The following is a 9,183-nucleotide window of genomic DNA, read 5'->3' on the forward strand; positions in this document are numbered from 1 at the left end:
TTAAAGTGTTTCAGAAAGTGTACACGGTGAGCACGAAAACAGTCCTTCATATCCAACATATATAGGCTGGAATAAAGGACTGTTTTTGCTCACTCTGTATATTCTTTCTAGACTGCCTTTTTTCTATAATATACTACACTTATTTATATTTACTGCTCTTAAGTTATAACAGTTATTTGTTATACTGCTTTGTAAATTGCATTGTACATATACTATACCTGTATTTGCTGTGAAATAAAATATCACATGCTAATCATTTTTTAGTGCTGTATATCTTTAAAATAACATAATCACGCTGGACCTTATTTATCAAAACTACCTAAGGCTGGTTTCTTATCTGCGTTGAAAGCTCTGGCCAGAGGTTCCATCGCAGATTCGTTTAGAACTACTTGAAGAAAAACTGCTGCATTCTGCACTTTTTCTTCTGTCCAGAAGTTGGGTCAGCTGAGTGGAAAGCGGGTGGATCCCATTTTAGTCAATGGGGTCCGTCCGTGGCTGTTTGGTTCATCTAGAGATGTAACTGTTTGGGCACTGGGATTGCCCTTTCCTGCTCCCCTATCGGACCCCGAGTGCAGATGTGAAACCCCATTAAGGGGCTGTTCACATCACATTTTAACCATCCATTTTGTATATACAATTTAACTATGTTTGTTTATTTATTTTTGTATTGAAACATATTGCTTGATATACCCATAGACTACTTACGTTTGCGTTTTTTGTTAACGCGATTGTCAATGGGACTTTCTAATGTTAAAAACGCAACGCAGTGCAACTTGCGTTTTTGGTCTATTGCGTTGCATTTTTAACATTAGAAAGTCCCATTGACAATTGCGTTACCAAAAAACAGAAACGCAAGTGTGTGGTAGCCCTTAGTCTAGGATAGTTAAAAAGAATAGAGATAAGCGAGCACCCAAATGCTCGGGTCCACGTTATTTGAGTCGAGCTTTTCGTAAAATTGACAATGGGAGCATTTTTTGTATGTGGGACGCCGGGTGCCGAGCTTTTTTTGTTTTTTTCTTGGTTCATGTTCTAGTTCTCTCTCTCTCTCGGCTCGGCGAGGGGCCAAAACAGGCACTTCGCAGCGGGGAGGTGCCAAAAACTGGGGCGGGGTCGAACACAGCTTGATGCTCGTTCGAGTACCGAGCACCATCGAGTACGCTAATACTCGAACAAGCATCAAGCTCGGCAGAGTACGTTCGCTCAACTCTACAAAAGACCATACTTTTGATCTTCATTATATTTATGTATGCTTTTTTGTGCTAGAATAGTGTAGGATACCACACTTTTCTTCAAAAAAATCATGTGCTCCACATATAGTTTTTACTGTCGATATAGAGATGTGTGGAAATGTAAAGCTTTACATCGTCATATGTTTAACATATATGTTTTTGTTAAACAAAAATGGAAGTGATGAACTGCAAAACTTTATTTGAAAGAAGGACTTTACAATACAATGTACTGTATGTGATGCAAAAACAGACACACATGTATGAAAACATATTGTTATGATTTCAATCTCTTAACGCCACAGGATGTAAGTTTACGTCCTGGGCGGCTGGTACTTAGCACTACAAGACATTAACTTATACCCAGGGGCATAACTATAGGGGCTGCAGGGGGATGCGGTTGCCCAGGAGCCTTAGGGGGCCCTAAGGCCTCTCTTCTCCATATAGAGAGCCTAGTAGTATGAATTAAGCATTATAGTTGAGGGGCCCTGTTAGAGGTTTTGCATTGGGGCCCTACATCTTCAAGTTACGCCTCTGGGTATGAGTACAGATAGACAGGGGCCCAGCTGAACTTCTGCACCCGGGCCCCTGAGCCTTTAGTTATGCCCCTGCTTACATCCTATGTTTAAAGTGTTACAACAGTGGCAACTGCAGCGACATAGTTAGCAGCCTATCAGTACTTGCTGCCTGGGGACCAATCGCAGCGTTCTGTTACAGCAATCAATGTGATTTGTCAGTCGGTGTTGACTGACCCAAGTTTGTGCTGTTTGCAGTGCTCTCTCTCTCTCTGACCACCGCAGTGTGTTATCAGTGGTTGGACAGAGAGATCTGAGGAAAGGCTTGTATGCAAAGAAAAAAATTATAGCGATTGTCGTTAGTGTAGTGTGATCAGTATATTAAGGCTCATTTAGACACAACGATTAATGCTCAAAATTGCCTTTGAGCAATAATTGTTGTGTGCATTTTACATGGCAAGACGATCACTCAAAATTTGCTCAATCAGCAGTTTGAGTGACAGTTTTGAGCGTTCACTTTGCATAAGCTCTTACGTAGGTAATTAGCTGCTTGAGAGTTTATTGGTATGTAAATGAAGGCTCCCATTGTATACAGAAGACAGCTAGAGCACTGTCTTCTGCATACAGCTGCTGTGTTCTCAGAGAGCTCAGCTGGTATCCCGCTAAGTGCTCTAAGCGGGGTATGCAGAACACAGCTGGAGCGCTGTCCTCTGTATACAGCTGCTGTATTCATGGAGACTCAGCTGGAGTACAGCTGAGTGCTCCGAGCGGGGTATACAGAAGACTGGACTATTGTCTTCTGCATACTTCTGCTGTGTTCACAGAGTGCTCAGCTGGTATTTCGCTTATAGGGAAAACAAATAGAGGAAAATAAGCACAAAAGAGTTTTCATGGGTAATTTTTTATTAACGTTTTTTTTACATTCTTCTTTTTTTTAATTTACATTTTTTATGTTCCTGTAGGGGACTTGAATCATAACAGCTATGATCACTATAATAATACATTGCAAGAAATCTGTGCTGTAGAGATGAGCGAGTATACTCGCTAAAGGCAACTGCTCGAGCGAGCATTCCCTTTAGCGAGTACCTGCCCGCTCGAGACTGAAGGTTCGGGTGCCGGCGCGGGGGAGCGGTGAGTAGCGGTTGTCAGCAGGAGGGAGCGGGGGGAGAGAGAGATCTCCCCTCCATTGCTCCCCGCTCTCCCCCACAGCTCCCTGCCCGCCACCGGCACCCGAACCTTCAGTCTCGAGCGGGCAGGTACTCGCTAAAGGCAATGCTCGCTCGAGCAATTGCCTTTAGTGAGTATACTCGCTCATCTCTACTGTGCTGCAATGCCTTATCGCTTACAATAGCGATCAAAGGCCATGGAAAGCCGGACACCAGTATCTGGCGTCCAGTTGCCATGACAACACACCAATGACAGCACGAGAGGGGTTCCCTCTTTGAAAGCCAATACATGCCGCAATTATACAGATAATATGTCAACCCCAGTTGTAGGGAATACTAGTAATTATTAGGAAATTATAGTACCAGTCTTTCTGGCAATGCGCCACTCAGCTTTGCTACATGCACATCGCACACACACACACAACTGTGCTACATGCTATTCGCCTGACAGACACAGCTTTGATACATGACATGTGCCTGAGAGACATGACATGCACATGGTACAAACACAGCTCTGCTACATTATATGCAGGTGACAGACACTGCAGTGCCACAGTACATACACATGATACAAACTCAGCTCTGCTACATGACATGGGCATCACAGACACAGCTGTGCTACATGACGTACTCCCACGCTGACTACACACATTACACGCACAGCACATTAGACAAACAGCCACTCGCAGCGCTACTACACTTATGCTGACTACACACCTGACACACACAGCTCTTGGATACAGTGACGAGCCCCTGGTCATGTGATCCGTGACTCCACCAACACATGTGATCACATGATGGTGACATCATCACAGATCCTGAACTTTCTATCAGCTTATTTAGTATACAGTACTACCAAATTCCAGAATGGATCCTCCTTCAGCTCGTCGGATCTCTGTGGTGACGGTAGGTCAGTGTCTCCTGTCAGGACCACTGAGTTGTGTTTGACATAATAACGGCTTAGTTATATTCCCAGTGTGTTAGAACCTGCCATAACGGTGCCAGGGGGCGAGGCTATGACGTTGCCAGGAAGCCGAGCTATGAGACTCACATGCACACACATACTTACATACATACAAACAGACAAGTGGTCATTAGTAGTTTCCTAAAGAGAACACCACCACAAACTGTAACACTAGCCCTGCCCAAACAACCCGAAATTATACATTTTATATATCAAAATGACTGCATGGGGAAAAAAAAACACAAGGAAAGGAAAAAAATCTATTAGAAACAGTATGGTGTTTAAAACCCCATCGATCACAGGAAAAAGACTAGTTTACATAACTCCAAAACAGAACAACTGCTTGGCAATAGCCATAGGGAAAGACCTTTGTAAGGAAGTGGCTATAAAGGTATACATCCGTCATGGCGGGGATGTCTTCTGTATGGACCAGTCACTATTCGTCACTCTGAATGGCTGGCATTGGGAGCCTGATACAGCGTCCACTGGCCATCACCAGAGGATTTTAAAGGTAGACTCACAGCTAGGCTAGCATAAATTCAAACACGGTTTGTCTTGATGAGACAGCTTTTTCTAGAGTAGGATCCTATGCAGCCTTTGGCCACATCACAGATACATCTTAGGCTCACAGTGCCGATGTCGCAAATGCTGTGTGGAACCCTACCCTGAAGAACATCACTAGGATCATTAATGATAATCTGTTACATGCGCGAGCACGTTTTGGGGCTGTGAATTCTGCCCCCATGTCGCGCTCCCCATCATGTGAAAGCTCACTGGATGCAAGGCGTTTTCATGTCAAAACAGCCTTGTGTCACTTTGGGGATGCGGGGATCCTCTGATGTGGCTGTCAGCCTCAGGTGGAAAATCGTGGAGCTTCTCCCATTGTTTTCAATGGGAGACCTTGCATCGCATATACCTAGCATGTGGTGTGATGACACTGACCCCATTGAAAACAATGGGCGGTACGATGCTCTCAGGTAGACAGAACATTCTGTGATTTGTTTCCTGAATAGCATCGCATCGCGATGCCATTCAGGAAAACGTCGCTCATGTGTATGACCCTATTCAAAAGAATGGAGTTCATATTTGTTCGTCTCGCAACACACAAATCTCGCGCAATTTCAGCACCCAGGTGAAAGCAGCCTTAGGGCTCGTTCAGACGAGTGTTTTTTGTGCACACAAATAGCCGCATTAAAAGAACGCGTCTAATAGAACCACAAGGATGGGATGCATTAAAAAACACTATCAAATGCTGTAACGTGTTCAAAAATGCAGCTTGAACTGGCTGTAAAATGCCGCAGTATTGCATGCGGCATTTTGTGAACGCATGTGTGAGAGCGTCCTAAGTCCATGGCTCCATTAAAGACATCACAATTGTACTCAGCCTTGAAGTGTAACGAACTGCCATGTCCACCACAGGAACATTTGTAGTTATGACATTCTCAGGATAAGTAGTGTTGTGAAAACATATCTTCTCTGATTTGTACAATACAATTGTTTTTAATCTGATAGGGGATGAGATTTCAATGTACCTGCCTAGGTATGCTGCAAAATCGAGCACTGACCGTATATTCCAAGTGACATTGAGATTGCTGGACATGTGTGCATACAAAAGTATGGAAAACTGGAAGGTTCATTTGCAATACTGATCCACTGGAAAATTATTTGCCACATCTAAATCTTGCAATATATTTAGATCAGTGGTGGTTCACTTGCTACGATTTGGGGGCTTCAGACATGATCCCTTATGGTATCTAATGACTGCACATTCCGTTCACAAACAAACACCTCAGCACTCATATACATGTATAGCAGCAATATGAATAATAAAGCAGCTGGAGACTGGGGGGGGGGGCGGTTTAGAAAAAAAAGAATTGGGCGACTGTAAGTTAGAGGGATTGAGGGATGAGTTAGGCAAAGAAAGGGAGAGGAGGAGCGCGGCAGTCGTGGATCAAGGAGAAGAAAGAAGAGGACACAGGAGTACAACGTGAAGAAGACAGAAGACAAAGCTTTTATACCAGATCCGTGAAGCGGTTACCAGCGAGGGCCATCAAAGGCTGGAGAGGGTCCTGGAAGAGGTGTAGACCCCAGCGGTCGCAGCAGAGGAAGAGGAGTTCAGCCTGCAGAGGTAGGCGGTAAGGTGCGGGGTAGGCCACAGTGGCATCGCCCCCACCCCCCCATACGGCTGAGTTTCAGCCTGGCGGCGAAGCGAGGAGGGAGAAGGCCGAGGAGTGGCAGCAGGCAGCCAAAGAGGAGAGCCGGATAGAAGGTAGGCAGTGGAACAAAGGTGCTGGCATCGGGTGCGTGGTGAGACGTCCAGCAGTGTGGTGTGCATTGCACAGGCAGCAGGAGGCAGTACAGCAGTGGCAGAAGGTGCGTCCACCATGGGGGGACTCCCCACGTGGCTGTCCAACATAGTGGTGCAGCGGCGGTGGTGTGTGCTTCACGTGGCTCTGGGGAAGAGGCAGGTGAGCAGCGTAGTTCCAGCGGTAGGCCGGCAGAAGCATCTCCAGGCAATGGAGGTTACGGGAGCATGTCCCTTTTTAGCTCAAACACTTGGTGTGCTCACTTCATGTATGTTTTACGATCCACTACTTGCTCAAGTGGGTTCACCTGCCCCCGGTCCAAGCTTTAGCAATAAGAAATTCCATGCAAGGAAAAAGTGCAATCCACGCTTGAAGAGTAAAACTGATAATCTTCCTTTATTTAATCATATTAAAATTGCCAGGAATACATATCTCTAACCAGACGTGCACCTGCTGCACAGAGCCTTAGCTCAGTGGCTGGGAGGGGGAAAGTGCAAGAGCAGTAGGTTCCGTGAGATTTTGGAGGAGGGGATAGTAACTAGGCGGGGCAGATATGATAGGCTGGGGGGGCCGTAGCAAAAAGGGGTATATTAGACACGGTGGGCCACTGGTGCGAGAAAGGATGAGGCACAGTGTTAGAACAGAGGTTTAGGTGAAAGGCAGACAGAGGGGAGAAGGCAGGGCCAAGATAGGGAGGAGTTATGGGGCGACAGTAGCAGAGTCGGGGGGTTGGTGGTGCAGCAGAGGGAGGTTTAAGCAGCAGGTCAAGGGCGCTGAACGCCCAGCACAGGGACTCTTGATCCTCTTTATCTGTTTCAGCAGAGAATGACAGGCGCCATTGGGTGGAAGAGCAGTGAAGGAGGAGAGAACAGCGAGAAGCTGGTTACGGCAGTGCCCATCGCAGGAATCAAGGAAAGCCATCCGGCACTTGGCACAATCAGTCGCCGTCACCATGGTCGTCAGAATCATCAAGAGACTGTCAGGATTTTCATTGTAGAGGCGGAGAAGAACTGGGGCCTTTGGCCCATTGGCTTGACGGACGAAGGAGAGACAGGTACCAAGGTGCTTCATACAATCGGAACATGGAACAGCACTTAGTAAATCATCAGGACAGTCATCGGCATCCAGGCGGCTTCTACCCTTGGTGGAGCCGAAGAACAGAAGGGCTGGGGAGTCGATGTGCCATAATGTTTGGGAAAGTGTGATGTCAGTTGATGATTTTCGTGATGGTGAATTTATGGTAGTGCTGAAGGCGCTGGTAAATCGGTTTGAGCATTAAAAAGGACTTCCAGTGTCCTGTACGCATATTTCTGTTTTCAGACGCACTTAAGCAGCGCTGCTGATTAGAGCCACCTGATTGGCTCTTCGGCACCACGTGACTACACAGCGTGCACGCGGATTGCCTTCAGCAGCCGTGTGCACTACACACTACACTTAAGCAGCACGGGGTTAGGTTTAGGGTTAACTAAACCTAACCCCAACCCTAAACCTAACCCTAAACAGTAACCCTAACCCTAAACCCTAACCCCAACCCTAAACCTAACCCTAAACACTAACCCTAACCCTATACCTAACCCTAAACCCTAACCCCGTGCTGCTTAAGTGTAGTGTGTAGTGCACGTCCGCTTAATTGTAGTGTGTAGTGCACACGGCTGCTGAAGGCAATCCGCGTGCACGCTGTGTAGTCATGTGGTGCCGAAGAGCCAATCAGGTGGCTCTAATCAGCAGCGCTGCTTAAGTGCGGCTGAAAACAGAAATATGCGTCCTGTACTTATCCAGGGGGTGTGGGGCTGCCCAAGAAAAAAGGTGTTTCTCATGCATCCAGTGACTCACCAAAAGTGGCGAGCTCGCAGGGTGATGAGTCAGTTATTAAAGGTTTAAAGTATGCTGATTCAATGTTTTGTGGTGCCGCCCCCCCCCCCCCCCACACACACACACACACTTCCACCCACCTGGTGTTCGGCTGGCAGAAGATACAATTGAGGAAATAAAAAATGACTTGTACATGGATATCTGGTCTTTGTTGGTGGTCAATCATGTTCTGGTGGACAAAGAGTGTTTTTCGAAACGGGGAGAGGATAAAGAGCCGTGGGTAGCCAAAACATTTGGCAATTTGTTGCATGCCTCTTTGGTTCTGGCTCATATTTGCATGCCAGCATCAACCACAAAAAGGTCCAGAGCTTATGGTATACCTCAATACCATCTACAATGCATACAAAAATTATACGACGGATCGGCATGGTGGCGTTATGATGAAGATTTCAAGCGACGAGTGTCGGGTGCTAGGTCAATGAGCTGGGCGACAAATGTCTGAATCCAATTAATTCTTCTGCCCTGGCTGACCCTCACTACACAGGCAAATGGGATCTCATTATTAACCCTTTTTGGGACCCATCAATTTCTTGTATATTGTAAACACCAGTCAAACTGATGAAGGGGCTATCCCTGAAACGCGTTTTCATAAGCTCAACACATACTTTATTAAATAAAAGGAGAAGTTTTCCACACCTCTGGTCACTTCCTACTCGCTATAATCTGGAGTGTTGCTGCCAGTTTTTAGTCCTATTCTCGAACCTACTTAGACAGGGCTTCGCTAAGGGTTTTGTTAACCCATACGTTGTGAAAACATTGTTGTTATTAAGCGTAAATTTAAAGTCGGCTTTAGATAATATTGGTTTGCTTAAAGAAAAGTTGTTGAAGGAAGTTGAGTTCGGACGTATGGCGGGCCCCTCTTCAGGAGCCACCTTACACAAATTTGCAAGTTTTCCCTTTGGGCTTGGTACCGAAGAAGGAACAGGATAAATTTCGATTGATACAACACTTATCTTTCCCGCGGGTGAATCTGTGAATGACGGCATTTCAAAACAGCAAGCAGCGGTTTCATATACCTCTTTTGATCGTTCAGTATTTTTGGTTCAGCGGGAGGGCGTGGGAGCTCATTTGGCGAAGGCAGACATCAAGTCGGCTTTCCGTTTATTGCCTGTGCACCCTGATTGTTTCTATTTG

The sequence above is a fragment of the Eleutherodactylus coqui genome, chromosome 1 (genome assembly GCF_035609145.1).
Source record: "Eleutherodactylus coqui strain aEleCoq1 chromosome 1, aEleCoq1.hap1, whole genome shotgun sequence".
Taxonomy (NCBI): domain Eukaryota; kingdom Metazoa; phylum Chordata; class Amphibia; order Anura; family Eleutherodactylidae; genus Eleutherodactylus; species Eleutherodactylus coqui.